Source organism: Protopterus annectens, chromosome 8.part0 (genome assembly GCF_019279795.1).
Source record: "Protopterus annectens isolate FY-2018-M chromosome 8.part0, PAN1.0, whole genome shotgun sequence".
Lineage (NCBI taxonomy): Eukaryota > Metazoa > Chordata > Ceratodontiformes > Protopteridae > Protopterus > Protopterus annectens.
Window position 1 is genome coordinate 1,650,163,915 of NC_056741.1, and position 24,951 is coordinate 1,650,188,865.

Below are 24,951 nucleotides of genomic sequence, written 5' to 3' on the forward strand. Positions count from 1 at the left end.
TGATGGGATGGGTTATATACAATGTTTTTCTAACCACTTTGGCCACGTGGTTGTCAAATGAGAGATTGCTATCAACTTGGGTCCCCAGGTCCCTAATCACTTCTTCTGTACCTAATGGAGTACCACCTAAGTGGTACTTTGTGGGCACTTTGTTTTTGCCAAAGGGGATGACTATACACACTTTTGCATTCAGCTGGAGGCTATGGCTCTGGCACAAGTTGTCTGTTTCTATGAGGCCCCTTTGGAAGATGCTTGTGTCGGCTGGAGAGTCAATTATGGTGGCCAGTTTGCAGTCATCTGCATATTTGTTCAGCCACAGTCCTTCTGTGTTGGCCTGTACCTCCGATAAATATATACCAAACAAGAGAGGTCCCAGGACTGAGCCTTGTGGGACACCACTTGTAACTGGTTTGGAGTCTGGCATGGCTCCAGCAATTCTAACCATGTGGGTTATGTCCTTGAGCCAGTGTGCAATCCATCTAGTGACATAGGGGCTTATATTTAAGCTGGGGAGCTTCTCTAGAATGCCAGAGTGGGTTATTGTTTTGAAGGCTTTTGCGAGGTTCAGGTAGTCTGTGTGAACCACCTTCCCCTCATCAATGGCCTTGGTGACTGTTTCAAAGAAATCAACCAGGTTTGAGAGGCAGGATCTGCCCTTAACAAAGACAAACTGGGTATGAACCAGTGTCTGTAGGTCCCCAATATCTATATTTATGTGGTCCATGATGATCCTTTCCATAGCTCTGCAGACCAAGCTAGTGTGGCTTATGGGGCGATAGTGTCCAGGATCCATTGAGGCACCACCTTTCTGTAGAGGGACCACTGTTGCTGTATGCCACATTTTGGACACATATCCTGTAGTAAGGCTGGGATTGAACAGTAGGTTTATGTTTGGTTGTAGCACTTCTTGGAGGTCATGTAGGACACAGCCCGGGACACTGTCTGGTCCCATTGATGCAGTGTGTATTGCTTTGGAGAGGGCGGCTCTTACCTGAGCATCTGAGATGTCAGGGGGGCAGCACTCTGCTGGGATACATATTTGCCCTTTCAGTGTGGAGGGGGGTGAGAAGTTTGCACTGAACCTGTCAGCTAGAATGTTGGCAATGTCTGTGGGTTTGGTGTTTCTATTGACATTTTGGACTACCTCTGAGCATATCTGGGAATTACCACCCAGGTTCCTAACATAACTAAAGAAAGCCTTGTGATTATCCTTAGTGTCCTGTGCAATGTCTCTCGGAGCTGGCCTTAGACAATCTTATGAGTGCCTGTAGTTATTTGCTAGTACTGATCAGTGATGCCTTCCCTTTTTGGGAATTTGCTGTATCATTTAGTAGCTTCCTCCTTCTATTGTGTAGTTTGTTTATGTCTGGGGTCCACCAGACAGGATATCTGCCTTTGTTGGATTGGGTCTTGGTTTTATTCGGGATCACATGATCCATGCATTTCTGAAGGTGTCCATAGAATGCGTTTATAGAGGAATCTGTGGTCTGGTCTGTAGTTTCCACAGGCCCGGAGGCTTTGAAGGTTTCCACCTCAGTTTTGAGGAGTGTGAATTTGCTTAAGAGAAGTTGTTCACTGTGGTGTTCTGGGCAGGGGTGGGGTCGGGATGTGAATATCCAGTGAGATTAGTTTATGGTCTGATCTTACCAGTGAGGGATACACTTCTGGTCTGGAGCATAGAGTCCCCATGTTGGTGATGATCAGATCCAGTATGTTTCCCTTTCTTGTGGGAGTGGTAACAAGTTGTTCCATAGCATTTGAGCTCATATATTCTAGGAATCTTTGGCCTAGGGTGTTGGAGCTAGAGTCATGCTCCCAGTCCATGTTTGGGTAATTGACGTCGCCCAATATAATGGTGTTTGGAGAGACCTTCATATTTCCACTGTTCACAGGATGGCCGAGTGCGGTTCTTGGGTTTGGGAGGGTGGTCTGTAGCAGGCTATAACCTGGAAGGCAGTTTCACCCATTGTTAATTGGACATGGATAGTCTCTGATGCTTGGTGCTTTGCCACCAACCTGGAGGTGTGGGTATCTTTGATGAATATCAATACTCCCCCTCCATTTGTGGTTTGTTCCAAGTTTTGGGGCTGAAAAGCATGGTATGAGGTATAACCTGGTAGTGCTAGGGTACTCTCAGTAGCCCTGAACCAGGCATCTGTTACTGCACAGATATCCATGTTCTCCATGCCAAAGAGAGTATCGGGTGCATGCATCTTGAGGTTTAGATTTCTGGCGTTGGGTAGCATTACTCTTAGTTTGTTATCCCTTGTGATACCTATGAAGGTGGGTTTGTCATTTGAGCCTTGCCTAACATAGGCACTATGGGGGCAGCAAGAGACTTTGCCAATATCTGAAAGCCCAGGGGTGACAGGTGCAAGCCGTCCCTAGCGAAGCAGGTGGTTCAACAGAAGATGAATATGTGAGGGTGTAGTGCCTGTGATTAGTTAGCAGTAGCATATATGACTGCTCACGTGGACAAATGCCAGGTAAGTCATATGCAATGTGTCACAGGCAACGTACATGTGAATAGGACAAACAGTGACATTCTGTCAAGTGAGACATGGACATACATATAGTAAGCTATGCAGATGTCACTAGGAGTCCACAGAAGCTCTGTAACTATGCATTGCAGGTGGGATCAGTATTCCAGGGTAATTGCAAGCAAACATGCATGCAAACAAAGCTACAGTAACCAGGGCTGCATGTAGTGCATTGTACAACAAACAAGCTGTACCACTTCCAGTAGGTAACACTGCAAATATGCAGGCACTATGCACATGTACATGGAAATACACAGGTCAGATGGCTAGGGTCCAGTCTCAGCACACACAAGTGTACAGACCATGTACTGTCAGGATGTACAATAACTGGATGGAAACCCATGTGCTCATACCTGCAGTAATACACATGTCAAATAACAGACACTGAGCCTTCACTCAGTGGTTCCATACATAGTAGGATGTGTGCTACCTGGCCTGCCACCACAGTATCCCTGACATGTATGGGGACTCTCCCTCCTGTGACAGTTAGTTTTGTGTGTTGGGGCTGTCTAGCATGGTATGAGATGTGAGCTTGCAGTGCTAGGGTGCTGCTGTGTGTCCTGTACCATTCGTGTAGTACTGCACACATATCAACATCCTCAAACATCCGCATTGCAGAGTCCAGTGTGGGCAACATGCCACTTGCAGTTCACATGTCTATCATTGCGTATTAATACATTCATTACCTTATCCCCTGTGCTACCTATGTATGTAGCCTTCTGTTGACATCCTTACCACCAGTATGCCAACATGTGCAGATGATACACTATGGTACTTACCATGGGTGTAGACAACAGTACATGACAATCACACCCTTACTGCATCAGGCATGCTGTGATATACCCACAATTATTTCAACACAAAGTACTGTTAACAACATGATACTATTACTACACATCTATGTAGTTACCCTGTGCATCAGCAACATGTTAACCTGTACCTGCACTGATGTTACAGATTGCAGGAGGTGGCACAGTTTCATCATATGCACAGGGTGTGAACTTGGTATGCCTGAGTCAGCCACCGATACCACTGATTGACATGTATGTGTATGTGTGTTGGTGAGGGACAGCAGTACAAGGTGAGGCAATGTTGATGCAGTGTGTGCGTGTATGTGGTAGCCCTAGGTGTTATCAATTCGCATGTGTGTATGGATGCACACAGTTCCACCTCATGGCTGCCATATACTGGTGTTTGTGGACAGCCACAGACTGTACCTGCCAGGTCATACAGATCAGTGTCTCAGGCCACGGACACAGTACCTGTGCCTTGCAGGGGTGCTACGGACCGTATCCGGTACCAACCCAGACTGGGTACTGTCATCAGAAGCAGGTGTTTGTTGACTGGACACAGATCCCTATCGGGCCTGGCCAGAGCCACGTGCACGTGGTCTCCTGGGGCGGTCTGATGACAGCATAGACCCAGCATTGCTGGGGCTGCTGCTGGCACTATGGGGGCGGCCACGGCCCTGTTGTCATCTGCGACGACTGCAAGCTGCTGTTGTTGCTGGCATACACCCACGTCGACGCCTCAACCGTCCACCATCGCCCTGGCTCATGGACATGTAGTTGTGGAACCGATCTAATATGTCCCCATAATGTCTGTCTATGACATCGGTGAAATCACGGATGGCAGCCGCAATGTCACACATACTGTCAGACATGGCTGTGCGACATGCTGTCAGCTCCCTCAGACCCTGTCTGGTGTACCGTTCCATACGTGACTGTACCTGCATGACAGCCCGAAACATAGCTGAGGTTGTAAGACCTCTGTGGGCACGTCTGACAGGGGCAGTACGCCCATGGATGCTCCCACGAGAACCCCTGGACATCTTTCTGTGTGGTACCATCTCTGGGCCATGCCCATGGCTGCTGTGTGGGGAGGCATGTGCCACAGATACCACATTACCCTGGTCAATGCCCACTGTATGCTGTCCATCACCTAGGGACATTGGTGACAAAGGGTGTATTGGCAGGATAACTGTGCGCATTGATGGGGTCGACAGCTGTGTACTGTCAATCGGCTGACCAATGGCGGACCCTGGCATACCTTCCTGTGCCATTACACAGATGTCATCATTATCAGTACCCATGGCACCTGATTCAGGTTCCCTGCTGCATGACTCCAGAGCAGCACCAGAACCTGTGGGAGGGAAACAGGAAACACAATTTACAATGTCTACACATTACCAGTGATGCACATATCCACACATGCAGAGTTCCAGACATGCACACATGCACAGGTACACACATGCGCACATGCACAGGTGCACACATGCACACATGCACAGGTGCACACATTCAAACATGCACAGGTGCACACATGCACACATGCACACATGCGCACATGCGCACATGCACAGGTGCACACATGCACAGGTGCACACATGCACAGGTGCACACATGCACACATGTGCACATGCGCACATGCACACATGCGCAGGTGCACACATGCACACATGCACACATACACATGCACACAGTTGCACACAATTGTACACTACTCAGTATGCATGATATCAACACACAGACACAGACACACCTACATGCATACAAAGAGCACTACTAAGTGAGCCTAATATTACTATTACTATCAACCAGGAACCTCACCTCACATGGCCTTCCTGAAAACAATGGAGGGGATAAATGTATCTCCAAACACCATCATACCAGGTGACTTCAGCTACCCTAATATAGACTGGGAACACTACTCAAGCCCAAACACTCTAGCCCAAAGGTTCCTGGAGTTCATAAACTCAAATGCCATGGAACAACTAGTCACCATCCCCACAAGAGGAGAAAACATACTTGATCTCATCATCACGAACATGGGATCACAATGTTCAACACCGGAAGTATACCCCTCACTGGTGAGATCAGATCATAAACTAATCTCGCTGGAGGTCCTCATCCCGCCCCACCTGAAACAAAAAGACCACAGTGAAAAACTTCTCAAAAGCCGACTTCACACTTCTAAAAACTAGTGTGGTCTCCTTTAAGGCCCCTGAGCCAGTGGTAAACATTACTCAAACCGCTGAATCACTTACAAATGCCTTCTACCAGCACCTACAGGACTGCATGGATCAGGCAATCCCAAACAAAACTAAGACTCTTTGTACCAAAGGCAAGCGTCCAGTCTGGTGGACCCCAGCCATAAACAAGCTCTACAACAAAAGGAGGAAACTACTACAAGATAGAGCAAAATCCTTGAAAGGTAAGACACCCTTGATCATTATAAGTAAAAACTAAGAGCTCTCATAAAATCTTCCAAGGCAAATTTTGAGAGAAAAATCGCAAGGATTCAAAAGACAATCATAAGGCCTTCTTTAGCTATGTTAGAAACCTAGGAGGAAACTCCCAGATATGCTCAGAATTAGTTCAAAATGATGTGAAGATTACTGAACCTACACACATTGCCAACATACTGGCTGACAGGTTCAGTGCAAACTTCTCCCCCCTCCCCAAAGGAGATATCTATACCAGAGGATTGTAGCCCCCAAACATCTCCAACGCCCAGGTGAGAACTGCTCTCCAAAGCAAAAACACAGCATCTATGGGACGGATGGTGTCCCGGCCGTGTGCTTCATGAACTCATTGAGGAATTAAACCCGCAGTTAGGACAGCTGTTAAATCTTAGCCTCACCTCAGGATACGTACCCAAGGGGTGCGCCACGGCGACTGTGGTCCCACTTCACAAGAGCGTTGCCTCCACCGACCCTGGAAATTACCGTCCCATTAGCTTGACAAGCCTTATCTGCAAAGCCATGGAGAGGATCATAATGGAACTCATAAATAAAGACATAGGGAACTTGCAGACTTTGGATCCAACCCAGTTTGGCTTTGTCAAAGGCAGATCATGCTTTTAAACTTGGTTGACTTTTTTCGAGACAGTCACCAAGGCCATTGATGAGGAAAGGCAGTCCATACAGCCTACCTTGACCTGGCAAAGGCCTTCGACACAATACCCACTCAGGTATCATCAAAAAACTCATCAGCTTGAATGTAAACCTATACATCACAAGATGGGTTGCAAACTGGCTAAGTGACAGAACCCACAGGGTCAGAGTTGCTGGAGCCATGTCAGACTCAAAGCCTGTCACAAGTGGTGTCCCACAGGGCTCAGTCCTGGGTCCACTCCTGTTCGGCATCTACTTTTCTGAAGTACAAGCAAACACAGGAGGGTTATGGCTGACAAAGTTTGCAGATGACTGCAAACTGGGCGCCATAGTCGAAAACACATCTGACACAGATATCCTTCAGAAGGGCCTCACAGAAATGGATAACTGGTGCCAGAGCCATGGCCTAAAGTTAAATGCCAAGAAATGCATAGTCATACCCTTCGGGAAAAACAAGGTTACCCTAGCTACCATATAGGTTGCAATCCACTGAGCACAGAAGAAGTCATCAGGGATCTGGGGACCCAGGTTGACAGTAGCCTTTGGTTTGACACTCATGTTGCTAAAGTAGTTAGGAAAACCTTCTACATTGCCCACCTGATCATGAAGGGATTCACATCTAGATCAAGGGAGGTCATCGCCCCCTGTACTCATCACTCATTAGACCTATGATTGAGTACAATGCCCCATTCGAATGTATCTGACCAGACACCTGCAGCAGCTGGAAAGGCCCCAAAAGTTCCTCACCAAAAGGATAAAGGGTCTCAAAAATATGTCTTATGCTGCCCGACTGAAAGAACTCCAGCTCTATTCAGTCTCATACCGCTTGCTCAGAGGTGACCTGTGCCTGACATATAAGGCCATGTCAAACCCTGATTTGATGAATATGCTTCACCTCAAAAATCTAGATCCCTCAGAACCACAAGGCGGGAGACTTAAACCTTGACACGGTTATTAATAGAACATGCTGGAGGGACAGATTCATCACCCAGAGACTCCCTATGCTGTGGAACAAAATCCCGGTACATGTGAGGCAGAGCACCTCGCTGGCCTTGTTCAAGAGGAATCTTGACCAATGGATGGGGGATCGCAGATATACCCCAGGGATTACTTCAGTGTCACTGCTTGACAGAGGCACAGCAAAATAATAGGCATAGTTTTATTCAAACTAAAGGGGTGGTGAAAGCCAAATAACTATGGGCTAGGCTTATAAATGCCCTTGGGCAGATAGCCTAGTATGAACCTATGAACCTATGAACCTATGAACCTAAGACTATTACAGGTATTGTTAATACACACTCACCAGCATGGATAGGCTGCATTGCTGTTACACTGGAGGGACCTGCAGACATGAAGAAACTAATGTCAGTGGGCACAACTGTGCCATTGTTACTGAGTATGATACAGGTCAGTAGTACAACAGTCGCCTTTCACAGGTCAGCTGCTAATATTGAGGATATCACACTTGCACATTAAATACTATGGTGACAGCTACAAACCAAGGACACACCTCACACATGCATTAACTACCAGTGTACACAACAGTCAACTATACATATGGCATATTACCTGCACGCTCACTGTCTTGCTGCTACGTGGCTCCAGCCTCCATCATAATGCATGTCTGCTGCTGTTGTTGTTGCTGGCGGACTGGAGCCACTACACTCATGAGTAGTCCCTCCAGTCTGGTGAGTGGGGGATGTGTAGCCACCCCACCACCTGTGGCGACCTGTTGCTTGTGGATATCCGGCCTTGCGCTGATGGACATTTCTGATTAAATCACTGCAGTGATGTCGTACCTGCTCATATGTCCTATTATGCGTGCCTATGTCATTTACCCGACGGACCAGGTCTTGCCACAGTGCAGCCCTCTCCTGCTGATTCTGGCTGGTGCGGGAAAAGAGTATTGCATAATCCCGCACCAGGCTCTGGTGTATCTCCTCATCCTCAGCTGTGGAGTAAGCAGGATTTCGCGGGTGAGCCATGTACCTGAAACAGAAAATAACCTGATATCAGCAATATATGTCAGCAGAATTTGGCACACATACTACACATGCTACTCGACTGTTATGATACAACATATCTCACATATATAGCATCTGTCTGTCTATTGGTGGATACACATGTAAATGGCCAGGTATCAGTGCTCAGCCAGCAACTGTGCAACAGTACCTGGCACACTCATTACGACATACTACCAAACCCCAGCAGTCAGAACACTGATTCAGGTCCAGAGCACCTCCTCACTCTGGGGGTTTGTATCTAGGTACTGTATGGCCTACATCATCAACTACTGTGAGCTGACCACACACTAATTGCCCTGGATATACATATCCCACCTCCACCACCAGCACAAATGACTATAGTGAATAACAATGCAGATGCAAACTTTACACTTTATAACAGTGACATGGTATCCTTTCAGCCCACTGGGCCAGTGGCAGATACAACCCACAATGCTGACCCCTACACAAATTCTTTCTACAGACATCTCCGAGAATGCATGGATCATGCAATCCCATATATGAGCAAGACACTCTCCACAAAGGGACAGCATCTTGTCTGGTGGACCCCAGCCATAGACAGATTGTATTACAAAAGATGGAAGCTACTGCAAGACAGAGCATAATTCCATTAAGGGAAGGCATGTCTAAGCAGCACTAGTAAGGATCTATTTTCCATCATACAAACATTGATGGGCAACTTTGAGAGGGAAATCAAGAGGGACACTACAGATAACCAGAAGGCCTTCTTCAGTTATGTTAGCAACCTGATCAGAATCCATCCTCTATGCCCATAGTTAGTACACAACAACAAATATTTCACTGAAACCACAGATATTGACAAAATTGTGGCAGACAGGTTCAGTGCAGGTGTCACCCCGCCCTCTCCCCCTAAATAAGACATAGTAATCCCAGCTGACTGTAACCTCCCTGTCATCACAGATGTCCAGGTGAGAGCCGCCCTCATGAAAGCAGAATACACAACATGACTGGGACCTGATGGTATCCCCAGTTGCATGCTACATAAACTCTGACAGGAGCTAAACACACATATCGAAGTGCTATGTAACACTAGCCTGACTACAGGATATGTACATGTACACTGGCACACAGCAGCAGTGGTTCCACTCCACAAAGGAGGCACCTCAACATACCAATACAATACAACACAATACATTACATTACAATAAATACTATACAATATGCTATTGCCCCTGGGAGTACAGCAGCATACTGTTCTGCTACCCTGACCATTGTGAAACATGTGGTGTGATGGTACCTGCTGCTGTCACACAGTTACACAGGGTGACTCATATGGCATATTACCTATCTGACTAACATTCAGCAGGGGTATGTGTGACATGTACTCATGGGGAGTCTTGCTTCTTAACACTGTGTGGTTTATTGCAGGGTATGTGTTATCTGTGGGTAGGAACCTTTACCTACACATGTGCTCTCTATTGCAGTGGCATGGACGACACACAGCAGTCATTTAGGTTGTGGATGGTGTGAGGTGTTACTATGGTTGTTGGACATCTGTCATGGGTGTGACTTACGTATGTTAATCCGGGAGTGGTAACCTCTATGTGGATAGTATGTGTGTACTCTGTGGTGTTGTCAGTCACTGTATATTGGTAATGTGTTTGAGTGCATTGTCTCAGTGTTGTACATGTCACTGTGTCCTTCTCCATATCTGTAGCTGTCATGTGAGGTCCATACCATGGCATCCATTATGTGGTGTGGAGGGGTACACCGACCTACATGTCCATAGCTGACACACCATGTCTGCTGACACATACCATGTGCAGGTATTCCAGGAATAGTGTGCCAGTGTGAATATCATTGGGGGCACTATTGTATGCATTTATGACCCTGTTCACTCATGACAGCCAATCACATATCTGGTGGTTACTGGTGTAGGTGATTTGAAATGGGGTATGGTACTCCGGTTTTGACACTGGTGTTCACTCCATGCCTTTGTCACCAGGCACCTGTTGCAATACATCTGTACACATGTGCCTCACTCAGAATATATATACATCTCTCTCTCTCTCTATATATATATATATATATATATATGTATATAGATATATCTATATGTATATATATATATATATATATATATATATATATATATATATATATATATATGTCTCTATACATATACACATATATACATTGATGTACATATATTGCTATAGATATGGATAGGGAGGGGACACAGAGGGGGTGAGAGTGACAGAGGGGCTGGGACAGGGGGTGTTGAGGTCGTCATATACAGTCATACCTGTAGATAGTCAGATCAGTCTGTCTATGTATATGTATCTACATATATTTATATCTGTATGTGTGCATTACATATATAAGTTTGTACATATTCTATCTATCTACATCTGTCTATGTATTCCTACATCTCTCTCTATGCATGTATACATATATGCATATTATATATATATATATATATATATATATATATATATATATATATATAGATAGATATATATGTATATATATACATACATACATATTTTGACATGCATACATATCCATATGATAGACAGGTATATCAACTTGTTTGTCTACCATACTGTATACACACACTAACAAACTGTTAAACATGCATAACTGTGAAACCTACTGTATACATTGCACTACAACCTACAGTCAACCTACATTGATATGTGCACATAGATGCTCTCACATACAAATGTATGTACAGCCTTCACTGATAGTTGCTGTATGTCCCCTGCCCTTTACACATCTTCATATACATATGGATACAGACCAATGACACATATGGAGGGTTCACAGTATGTAGACCTTTATAGTATTACTTTACATTACCTGTGTTTGTCACAGCTGCTTGTGTTGCCATCTGGTTTTCTGTCCTGCTGTTCCACTTGCCAGTTGTCAGCTTTCAGGTGGCTTTTGCTGAACAGTTTTGTTTGTGTCTGCTTAATTTCAATTTTCTCTGTCTCTGTCTCTGTCTGTCTCTCTCTCTCTGTCTGTCTGTCTCTCACATCCTCCTCAGGATGCAATGAAAGTATTGCATGTGTGGACTGGGAGTACAGCATACTTTTGTAGGTATCTGCATATGTCCATGTGATGGGCTCTGCACCACTTGTTAGCCAGCATTTGCTAATTGCATGCAGCCAGTTGTGTACTGATTGCAGTTCTCACTGTGATTTCAGAACAGTGCTATAAAAAGGTATGTGAGATAGGCATAGCCCTTTCAGAGTTTTAAGGGCAGGGACCATGCTGGTATGCTGTGGACAATGTTCTGTGAGTGTAAAGGTTGGTATCTCTCTCATATTTCCAGCTGTGTTGTAGATTAACATTCATCCATTCATTTCTCCAGTTTCCTGTACTGTACACTGACACCTACAACTACTACTACTGTTAATGTGTGTGTGTGTGCTTTCCTTTCACTTTTGCTTGCACTTTGTTGCTAAGGCTTCAATATTTGCCCTTTACAGTCACTACTTGTATGCCTGCTAGGAGTCCTGACTGTAGTGTGCTGCTGTGGCTTTCCTATTTTCCATGTACATTCACACATTGGAATGCTTGCTATATTTGCTAGGGTGTTACAGCATGCAGTGTGGTCTGGCCATGGTGTGGGCCTTGACATCTATTAGGGTATTTGAGTATGCTGCTGAGCAGGCCCCAGAGACTCTCAGGTTCATCTGTTATCTGCCTCATGGAATGGTACATATCAGTGGGGTACACCCATTAAATTGTCTGGTATGCTGCAGTTGTGACTGTGGGTTAGCATGAGCATATGTATTACTACACTTTTTCTGCCATGCAAGTGGTGCATACTTTCAGGACTCCATAGTTACCATGGCATGTGTTGTTACACCTTTCTGCCTACTGTTTGTACATTTCACATGGAGTCTGTGGGGCATCGCTGTAACTCATTCACTGTTGCTATGTCTAGGCTCTTAACTATTCAAATATGGTGGTGTCAGACCTCTCACGTGTACAAATATTTGCAGGTTGTCCACATTTCTGCCTCATATTTTGGTCAATATCTCATGCACAGCTTTTTCTGGCAAATCACTCTGGGCTCAAGTCAGAATATAGTGACAAACATTCATGTTTCAGACTTCATACCCTTCCAAACATCCCACAAAATGCAGAACCTAATACTCTCTGAACTGTCTGCATTTGTTGTAACATTATTTGTAATGTGTCCCTGGTTTTGGGCCTTTGCTCCACATATTTTATTATGTGGTCTGGATGTGTTCCTGTAAGAGGTTCTGGGGTATGGGCAGTGATTATCCTGCTGTGAGTATGTGTGTGGCTTGCAAGGTGCTACAGTGACATTATTACCTACTAGCTACCAACTAGCATGGCTGTTTCTGTTCACACACTACTATTATGGAAATCCACTAGTTTTGACAGTAATTCTAAATGACATGTTTGTGTACTACACATCCTATATCCCCTTTACATTAATTCCTACTATTACATGATATATTTATTTTAGCACAATGTTTTTGCATAAGAATCATGGCTTAGTGGTAAGTCATGTAGACTAGTATTTCCAAGGTCCTGGGTTCGGGGCTGACCGTGGGATTTTATTTTGCTTTTGAACTGACAACAGGACCTGTCAATCAGAGTGACTAAGGCACTTTTAAGCAGTTGTAACCGGGTTAGCGCTGGTTTGCACAGAACTCACGCATTCGCACTGGCGGTCAGCTCTGCGCACACACGCGCACACCCGCTTACAACCGCTTAAACGTGCTTACTCTTGCGCACACCCGCGCTATTTTCTTTGAAAGAAATGAAAGTGGAGAGACAGGAAAGTGGTGAAAAAGGGGTCACAAAGAGGGTAAGACAGTAGGGAAACAAGCTTGGGTTTTGCAGGAGGGATGTAGGTAAGGCCCATAGCTGCCCATTCCTTCATCAGCAACAGATGTGCATATGTTTGTGATTTGGTGTGACATTTGATACCTTCCACCCCTGAGAGAGGTGTAAGGGCAACAATAATACTTGTTGTACAGCCAATTGTAATTGATAGTTTCCATGTCTGGTAGGCATATGTGCAGAATGGGCAGCTATGTATGGGGCGTAATTTTTTTGTGGGTACAGAGTGCCCTTTTTTTTTTTTTCAGGTGAGAGTGGTATGTCAGGTGATGGAAGTCGGTATAGCTGGGGAGGTAGGTTGGGTAGGTCAACAGACAAGACAAACAAGATGCATACAGGGGCGGTGTATGACACGTGTGGGGGGGGTTACATAATTGATGGGGATGGAGGTTTGGATATCCAGAGCCCATGAGCCCACAGATGGCAACAGTGGAACTGATATCACCACCCATGGGCAGAGGCCACTGTTCCTTCACTGCCCAGGACGGGGCTGTGCTGGGGGCTGTGTAGGCCGGGCAACAGGCATGCCCATAAGTTGTGCCACCTGTGCCTCAAGCTGGCATAGGGACTCAAGAGCAGAGTCCTGGATCTCCCTACGCACCACATTCCGGACACTATGGAGGGTGAGTGGTGGTTCTCCTCCGGCCACGCTTGCAGAGGTGGGACGGGCCCCATCCCCTGCAGCGCTTCCTCCTGCAGGTGGCACAGGGCCACCGGAGGAGGGTCCAGACTGGGCACTAGTGCCAGGTGCACTCGCCAGCTGAGGTGGGAGAGGTGGGTCCGCTGGAACCCGCCTTCCCTGTCGTTCTATGTTTTGCATTATGTCATGACAGTTTGGGTTAGTAACATACAATACCATTTGCAATTAATTGTAACAGCATGCATTAGTATTCCCATTAACCAAACACCCAGATATTCACACCATTGAACAGCAAGCATAACACATGCATAATTTGAACAGCAATACACAGTCCAACAACATGCAGGGTTGACTGATGGCAACAGGCCATCAGGTTTGGATGTATGAACAGGGCAGATGCATCAACGGACATGCAAATATTTAGGACACATCAGGACAAATGTCCAGGGGTGTTAATTGTGACTGCACATACCATTTTCACGTGGAATGGATTATATGTGGTTATAGGGTGGGGTGAAGAAAATATTATTAACACCTTCAAATACCAATACATATGCTGTACATTTCTAATAGCTACAGATATATACACACTACTGTTCTAACTACAGTTTCCTATATGGTAACTACTTCACTTTGGTGATAGGACTGTTACTGCTACATCAATGTACATTTTATTGTTATTCATACACGTTCATATCTGGCTTTGTTCAGCTACATCATCCTGCTACATTTGCTTTATATAGCTATAGACAACTGTGGATGTTTGATATTTCAGACAATGATACTATCTGCATATTGCAGACTGAGAGCAACATATCCAGATTTTGGGATACACATTCCAGCTGCAGCAACACTTTGGACACATTTCACAGTTTGGTTCTACTTGTCACATTCATTTCATTCTGTACTGACTGCAGTATACTTTATACAGGGGTTATTACTACTTTATTGGTGGATTCATAACTCTTTCTCACACCTTCTCACTTGTTTTCATGTTACTATTCAGGATGGTACTTACTTCTAGGCTTTATTGACATGTTTTACCTGTAGTTACTACAATCCTTTCCAGCAGTCTCACTTCTGTCATGTTTCAGTATTTCAACAGGGATATATTTCACACATGTGAGTTGCTCATCTTCTGCAGCTGTACTTTTCAGCCTGCTCCAGATTGTGCACTATGGTATTATAGATGGGGCATCTTTATTTCAGAATTTATTTCAGACATTTTCATTTTTCTGTTTGGATTTCAGACTGTAACACACTTTTGTAATCAAGCAATACTTGCAAACACTTTTACACTGTTACTTGCACATTTTATTACTTAGTGACTACACTGCACTATTTTGCTAACTGTCATACTTTTATATTTCTTTACAGTTACTGGGAGTGGATTACTGACCTGCCTGGTGGCACAACCACGCCAGCCTATTGCCATAGGCTCTGCGGTTCGCAGAACGGACACCTGCAGCTGTAATATAAATGAAGTAATATTGGAATACACATCTCCATAATATCAGTTAATTTAATTTCTTACATACATAATTAAATGTAACTTACTCAGTAGTGGGGCGTTGGGCATTTGCTGGGCCTCCTGGATCCAAAGGTTCAATTTGTCCTGCTTGCGTCTCTTCAGGTCCTCATGCTGGTGACGGACCTGCTCACCAGTCCTTGGAATCCCTGTGGCACTGGTAAGATCATGAGCCAACCGGTCCCACGCCTCAGCCCTATATGCTCCCAACAGGATCTGGCCCTGCATGAGTTGGGCCTCATGATTGTGGACTAGGAGCCAGACCATGTATCTGGACTCCTCAATGCCCCACCTCTGTGCTCGAAAGCAACTACCCTCACCTACACCTGACATTCTGGCTGCAAGTCAGTTCTACAATCGTTTATGCTGTGTATTCCCGCCTATGGGGCTTATATATGCCATTTTTCCCGCACTTATCTGTGATTGGCCATTTTGGAATTGTATCCACTTCACAAAACCTGCTTTGTCATGCTCCACTTTCTATTCATTCCTATATATTTGCTATTACTGCATTTCTGAGTACAGCTGTGGTAGCTTAGTGGTTCAGTACCTTGACTATGGTGCATGGCATCCTGAGTTCAAACCTGGCCACTGCTTTTTATATTTTATGACTGTCTAGACAGGCTAGGGGGTGTGTCTGTGCAAAGGCAGTTTTGTTACAGCTTGCTCAATGTTGCCCGTCGGTTAGCTTGTTGGCGCAGTGCGTAGCTCCGCGCAAATGGGGTGCACTGGTTTAAGCCTCATTTGGTTATCAGCACGCATATTACGCTCAGCTCAGCTAGGGTCACACAGTGTCAGCGTGTAAAACCACTGCTCAGCTACGGGCACTCATTTTGCACCTGTTAAACCACTGCTCAGCTATGGGCACTCATTTTGCACCTGTTAAACCACTGCTCACCTACGGGCAGATGCACTCACCTTGTTAAACTGTAGCTCAGCTATAGGCACATCTGGCATTTTTTTATTGTTTTGTTACCTCACATTTCTTCAAAATAAATGGACTATTTCATTACATTTTACATACAATGTGATTTTATATGTGTGCATGTTTGTCAGGGACTTGTTTTGTGCTTATTTTGCTAAAAATAAAAGTTGGTGGTGTGGGGACTCGAGCCATGAATGCCTGCTCCTCAGCTGACGTCTCTACCGCTACGCTATTGCTTCTTGGCTTTCTTTGCATATTTAGTTCTTATATGCTTTCCCACTGACTGCTAACTGTAGCTGTGCTTCGGGCACGCCCGTGCAAACGAGTGCAGTCACGAGCAAACATCTTTACAATTTAAAAAATATATAGAACATGTTCATTTATATATTTTCTGTTCATAGTCTGTGGGGGCATGTGTTGTGTTGTGTTTGTTCACATTTCCGTGGACTCTGCCGTGGGTGTTTACTTTGGGCACTTTAACTCTTCTGGGGGCGTGTCTGCTTGCAGGGCTCGGCCTACGGACACGCCCCCTACTGTCTTACATGGACCGTGTTAGACTTAGGTGTGATTCAGCATCCTCTCTTGAATATGCAGAGCATGCTGACATCACTCCGTTTAACTGCGGCCTCCGTGTAAGAGTTATAACTCTTACACAGAGGCTTCGTGAATCCTGCCCAGTGTTACACGGAGGCTTCGTGAATCCTGCCCAGTGTTGCTTAATATTGCTGCAGTTTTTAAACTTGCATTTATTTATTTAAATTTGTTGAACAGGTTAGTGCACAGATTCAGTAAGACCTATTTCAGGCTTGGAGTGGTGAATACAAACAATATCAAAGCAGAATAGAAGACATTGCAGAATGTGTAAATTAAAAAAGTAATAATAGTGTAGCACAACAACAGAAATTCTTATTTTTTTATTTTATTTATTTTACATTTGTTTACCGGGAAAGTCCAGCTGGACAACAAGTCCATTTTCAGCGAAGGCCCGGGGAGAAAACCTCCAAGACACACAATGCATGAGAAACTTAACAACCTAGCAACATAACATTAAACAAAGTGTTTATAAAGAGATTAATAGTAAGGTTACATAGTATTTCTTAAAAAGTAAACAGATTGCAATTTATGGAGTTTTTATACAATATAGATAAAATCATCAGACTAGTAGTCAGGCATACTAGTGGTGGGTACAATAAATCTTACAAACAGACCTGTTTGAGCTGAATACTTTATATACAGTCTTTATATGTTTGGCCAATAAATGCAAGCTTGAACTAAGATGTTTGTAAAGACAGAAAAGTGTGGAGAGAAAGTAGAGGAGGCTAATGGTATTTACTTTTTAGAAAGTATTTAGATAGTTTGGAGTGAGTTAGACAGAAATAGGATAATTTAGATAGTTGGTTTTAGTCTGGGGCAATAGTTTAGGCAGTCTGTTAGGTGATCTAGGTTTATTTCAATTTTGTTATTTTAGCCAGGTTCAATACATGGGCAAATCCATGTAGCAGATAGGTGGGCTTTTAGTAGTTTTTTGAATTGTACTACGTTAGTGTTGGATTTAATGTCAAACAAAAGGCTATTCCAGACTTTAGGGATGCTACAGGAGTAGAGGGATTCTCCAGCGTGACTTTTGCATTTTGTTATTTCTAGTAATGCCTTATTGGTTGAGCGAAGGGTCAGCTTATTTAAGTAGTAAGATAATAAGCTCTTTAGGGCTGGAGTTTTTTCAGGCTGGTTTATTATTTGGTGGGCTATTTTGAGCTGATTGAATTTTAGCAATGCAGGGAGTTCAAGCCATGATAGTTTTCTGAGAGAGTGGTAGTGGTGGGATCTATAGCTAGTGCCTGTTGTGAATTTTGCTGTTTTACTGTAACAGGTTTCTAGTTTTATTAACTCTGATTTGGAAAGAATAGGGGAAGTGTAAAGTAAGGTTGAGGTAAGGTGGGTTCTAGCAATAGTAGCTTTGGTGTCTGCTGTGAGATAATGTTTACTTCTGTAGAGGCACCCTAGCTTTTTGTGAACTTTTTTTATGGACTGAGCAATATGAGTGTCAAATAGCATATTCTGGTCAATGGTGACCCCTAGCAACATAGTTTAGAAACTGGGGATATGATGGTGTTATTAACTGTGGTAATTGTGAATGCAGGAGGGGTGTTAGGAGGCTCTTGTAGGGTGAAATAGGATTAGTTTAGTTTTTTGGGGGTTCAATATTAGTTGAGTATTGGTTAGCCAAGGCTCTAAGATTCAAAATATCGAGTCACGTGTTTCCTTCCATGATGCTCGAATTCTATAGCTGCAAATGATTGTTGTGTTATGTGTTCTAGTTGCTGGAGGGTAGAAACAGCACATATAAGGGTTGAATCGTCTGCATACTGTATGAGTGTGGTGTCACTTGTAGCTGTATGGAATTTGTTTGTGAAGATTGTGAAGAGGAGTGGGCCAAGGATAGAACCTTGTGGGACTCCCTAGGAAACGGGTAGAAGACAAGAGAGATTTTGTTGCCATAATACTGCTTGTTGACAGCCATCCAGATAATCATGAAACTAGGCTATTGCTGTCTGGCTGAGGTTTAGATCAGCTAGGACATTTAAGGGTTTGGTATGGGATACAGTGTCAAATGCCTTTGACAGATTGAGGAAAGTTGAGAAGACAGAAATATGATTTGGGGAAGCATTTATTAAATAAGAGACTAGTTTCAGTAAAAAATAGAGGAAAAATATATATGATTGCATACATGTAAGGAAAATCTGATTTAACTAGAAAGGAATATATACACTTACAAACATTAGCATAGATTGTACAGTTGTGTAAGTCCTACTTACCTGCAACAGTAGATGTTTGTAGAACACACTGCCTTTCCGGCATTCTGGTAGCATTGCCCTGCTACCCTTTTCTGGCAAACTACTAAAGCTATTAGAGTTCCTCCCATTGCCGGTCTGTGGTTGTGATGGACTAATCACCTGGCAGTACAGGAACTGCCTTACAGACCCACAGACATGAGCCTTTCAGCTTTGTAGGGTCCAGCAGGAAGAGAAGATGGAAACATAAGCTTTGCGAATACCTACTTTTCCAGTATCAAAAACCACACACATACACATCACAATAAAAGCCACGGAAGAGTTTTGAATGGCAATCCAAACACCAAATTATGTACATATATATAAAAAAAAGGGGGTGAGATGGTGGGTGGATACTCCCAGTAAGGCAGTGTGTTCTATGAACATCTACTGCTGCAGGTAAGTAAGACTTGTGCAACTGTACTATATTCAGCATGCACACTTCCTTACTGGCATTCAGGTAGATTCCCAAAGCTTACCAAACCTGGGTGGAGGAAGGATAAGGGTCCAGGAACACCTGGAGAATGATCAAACAAAGCCTGATCTGGATCTAGAAAGGGATCACACTTGTAGTGCTTCATAAATATATGGACAGAGGACCAAGTTGCTGCCTCTAGAATCCTTCTAGTCCTCTCCTTTTCCACACAGCACTGACGAAGAAAAGACCCTGAATTCACCTTGTCATGGTGGGTGTAACAAAACACATTAGCAGAGAGCAACCAATGTGCAATAATGGTCTGCTTAGAAACAGGCTAACCCTTCTTTCCCCTGGAAATAAAAAGCCTTTCAGCCTTCCTGAGGTGTTTCATTCTGTCAAGGTAGTACCTAAGCAGCCAATGCACATCCAAGGTATGAAGTATCCTCACATTTATTCTTAGGTTCCTGAATGAATACAGGGAGGTTAACAAACTGATTGCGAGTGAATTCTGAGACCATTTTTGCCATGAAAGAAGGATTAGTGCATAACACAATCCTGTCCCTGTGGAATATAAGGTAAAGTTGTCCCACCATGATAGCTTGCAGTTCACAGACTCACTTTGCAGATGTCAGAGTAATAAGCAAAACAGGTTTCCATATTAAGAGCTTCAGATCAGTCTGAGTGGCAGGTTCAAAACGTGGTAAGGTCAATTTTTACAGAACATAGTTAATATCCCACAAAGGAAGTATTTGCTTGTAAGGGGATCTTGTATACAATACTCCTTTCATGAGCTGTTTTAGTGAAAAAGAAAGAGGGGGCTCCACTGGGAGACAAGTAGAAATGGTTGCTAAATGCACTTTAATGAATGTATACAGTAAGCCATTGTGAAGTAGCTCATACAAATATTTCAAGTCCAGAGGATGTTAACCTCAAGGGACCATCTGTTCCAGTTTGATCACCACTTAGAAATCTTTACGCATTTGTAAACATAGGATTTTCTAGTAGCAAGTTTTCTGGCCTCCTCTAACACCTGTTGTACATCCTCCTCAAATAAGTACTTAAATGGAGTCAAGACTGAATCATCAGTTGTAGTTGTAGTTGAAATGTGTCCAAGCCAGTAGTGGGTGAGCACAATGATCTTTGACATTTCTTTCTGAATCTTCAGAAGTACCTTGTGAAGCAGTGAAAATGGTTGGAATGCATAAAGGAAAATTCCCACCCAAAGGAATGAGAATGTATCTGTCCTCCAAGCATGGCTGCAAGGATGTCTGGAACAGAATTTATCCAGCTATCTCTTTTGAAAGGAGATGAGCTGACATATTTGAGGAATTCTCCACATCTGGACCTGATCCTGGAACTCCACTGCCTTGAGCTGCCAATCATGGGGGTCTGCCCAGGATCTGCTTAGTCTGTCTGCCACAATGTTTTATTCAGATGGAATGTATGATGCCTGGCAAGTCAGAGAATGCTGCTAAACCTTTTTCCATGCCATCATTGCTAACTGGCACAGAGGATATAACATTATACCCCTATGTTTGTTGAGATACCATATCATCATGGTGTTATCAGTAACCAATGGAAAAGGACCCGGAGCCGATAGGTGGTGAAGGACTTTCAAGTCGTGGATCACCACCATCATTTCAAAGTAGTAACTATAGTAACAGAGATAAAACAGCTGGAACAGAGATTTTTACAAAAGAGTAGGAGCAAACCATATAGGAAAAAATGGGAATTGTGGGAACAATACATACAGGGGAGGAATGGGATTTAAAAGAAGGCAGAACTTAAATGAGCTATGCAATGTTTGACTGAAAATGACTGGGTGGATGATAAGTGATCTATAATGTTTTGCAACTGGGAGTGTGGCTGCATGGTTTATGATGTAAAATGTATGCAACTAGGATTGTATTGCTGTGGTTTGTTTTTATTTATATAAATATATGATTGCTTATGTCATAAGAGAGGGTTTAATAAAGATGTTTTTTAGTTTAAAAATGGGGGGGGCAGGAATTGAATAATCTATGTAATGTTGCTTAAGTTATATGATAGTGTGACACTGCCAGTGCAGCTAGCTGTAATTTTGTAAATAATTCTATGTCACTTGTGAATATTGATATGATTTATACAGAACTGTATACAGAACCAGTCACTTACATCCCCCCCTTTCAACCTAAAACTCATCCCCACAAGTACTATAAAAAAAATTACTCCTCCAACTAAAACGTAGGTGCAACACACCTGATAATCTCCCATCTACCTTCCTAAAAATTTCTGCCGACAGTGTTGCCTTTCCCATTTCCATCATGATCAACAGATCCAGCCACGAAGCTTATGTCCCTGCTATCTGGCGACATGCGTACATCATCCCACTCCACAAGGGAGGCAAAAACACAGACAACTCAAATTTCAAGCCTATAGCCATCCTTTCCCACTTTCTAAAATCCTGGAAAAGTGTATCCATACTCAACTCATGCCATATCTGACACAGAACAATCTTCTCACCCCTACCCAACAAGGCTTCTGCCTCAACCACAGTACCATGACTGCCATCCTATCCTTCCTTGATACCATAAGCCAAGTACACAACTCTGGCAAACTGGCATCTACTCTGTTCCTTGACCTATCCAAAGCTTTTGACACCGTATCCCACCCTTTACTCATATCTCAACTCTCATCTCTCAACCTCTTCACTTCCACTTTAGCCTGGTTCTCTAGCTACCTCTCTGAAAGACAGCAAGCCACTCAATGGAAATCCTCAACTTCCCCCTTCCTGCACACCACAGAGTGCCACGATGTTTTTTTGTAGGACCATTACTCTTAAATATATTTATCAACAATTTTCACCACACCATCCCTGACTCCTCAATAATCCAGTACCCAGATGATTCAACAAGCATCTGCTCAGCTTATTCCCCTCCTGATCTACTTCTAAAAGCTCAATCAGCCTTCTCTAAAACCATATCTTGGATGCAAAAAAATCATCTCGCCCTAAACACTAATAAAACAAAACTGAGGATCTTTTCCTGATCTAGAAACTGCCCAATTGACAAACACTCTTTCTCCATACTCAGTCAGAACAATGTCCCTATTGAAATTGTATCCAATACCAAACTCCTTGGTGTCATAACTGATGAACATCTAAAATTTGACACCCATATCCTAACCTCCATCAAAAAAAAAACACCAAAAGCTAGGACTACCATACAGACACAACCGCTACCCTCCCATCCAGGAAAACCTTAGCCTCCTCCTACCTCCTCCCCTCTCTTGTGTACGGTGCAAACATTCTTCAACTCAGCCTTCAATCCAGCCTTGAATCTTGCTACAATAAAATAAGCAAATTTGCAAACAACTCAAAATACTCCTCCCACCACTGTTATTTTCTCCACACCCTGCAATGGCTAGAACTGCCCAATTACTTGATCTTCCTTAAACTCACCAATGCTCACAAATTTATCTACAGACCTTCCAGATGCCCCTCTCTCTCTCTCTCTACTGCATTAACCCCCTACATTCCTTGCCACTCACTCAGATCTGAAAACCAAAACCTTCTACAAATCTACAAACCCTCACAACCCCCCCGGCCAACTCCTTCTATCCTGCTCCATATCTAAATTCTGGAACTCTCTCCCTCCCTACCTACGCGGTATACTAACCTCATCAAATTCAGATCTCTCTTGTTCTCTCATCTCTCTTCAAAATGGTCATGCTCGTGCCACTCTCCAACATAAGTTTCCCACTAGCCAATCACATTCACATCCCCAACCCCTGCTACACCTATTTCTCATAACCTCACTCACCTACTACAACACTGCATTACAACCTTGTGGGACAGTCTCTAGCTGCACCTTACCTTAAACACTCTTATATGGAAACTGTATTCTAATTCTGCACATACAAAACTTCCACCTAAATCTCATTATCTATATTTCTTTGTACTAGCTTAATTTATCACATATTGTATTTCTCTGAGTAAGAAATTTATTGTATAAATCTACATGTCTGTAATTGTTATTGGAGCTTTTCTCCCCGGGCCTCCACTGAAAATGGGTTCTTCTTGACCCAGTGGACTTCCACGGTTACCAAACTGAAATAAAAAAACAATAAAAAAATAATAAATGTACTGAGCTTCAAAAATTTAACCACAGCATACCCTGCTGGAACATAGAAGATTAACTTGCAAAGCTGGGCCATAAACAAAAGATGTTATCTCTCACTTTCAGTTCAAAAGCAAACACAACGTCTAGAGCTGGAAATTTTTCCATTGTCTTGAAAAAAAAGTAATTACTAGTGTTAAAATGTAAAGTGTTTTATTATTTTACAACTTCCATTTCAGAGCAAACATCTGAGAGATATGTATTTCTCAGACAGAGATGTTAAATCCTGTTAAGTTTGTATTTAGCCTGGGAAATGAAGTCAGGTGACTCCATTCTCCCACAATACTCAAGTAATCCAGTATTCTGACAACTGTACAATAATATGCACTGCAAATTCCAGCTCTGAACTCCAGCAGATCACCCAGTATGCCCTCACTTCAATCGAATCTTGAATGCGTAACGATCATCTTGCCTTAAATACAAAAAAAAACAAAACTAGTAATTTTTACCCCTAAGAAAACCTCTCCCCTAGATAAAAAAACTCTTCACTATACAAGTCCAAGACAATACCACTATAGAAGTTGTCCCACACTCTAAATTACTAGGCATTATTATAGATGAAAACCTTAACTTTGACCTACACATAAACAATAACATAAAAAAAAACAAACCAAGAGCTCGGTATGCTCTACAGGCACCAACAATTTCTTAGCCTCTCTACTAGACAAGCCCTTGCAGCTACCTTTTTATTACCCTATCTCCTTTATGGTGCCCCTCTCCTCACTAATATCTACAATTCTACAAAATCCAAACTTGATATGTGTTACTACAGAATAGCCAAATTTGCCAGCAAGGCCAACTTCTCATCCCACCTCTGTAACTCACTGAAACAATTAGGTTGGCTAAAACTCCTCCACCATCTCTCATTCACCTAACAAACTACAGTACACAAAATAATCTACAGACCCATAGGCTGTCCTGCTTTCTCAACTCTACTTGCCAATTTCCAACCCAGCAGGCAACTAAGATCTGAAAAATCATGTACTTCTAAAAGTAGAAAAGCCCACCTTTCCTGCTGGTCAACTCCTCTGCTCCTTCACTGTCGCCAAACTGTGGATCTCACTTCCACCTTCTATAAGAAACACAGGCAGCTCCACCACCTTCAGACAAATACTGAAAAATCATCTCAACTCTTCCTGGCTATG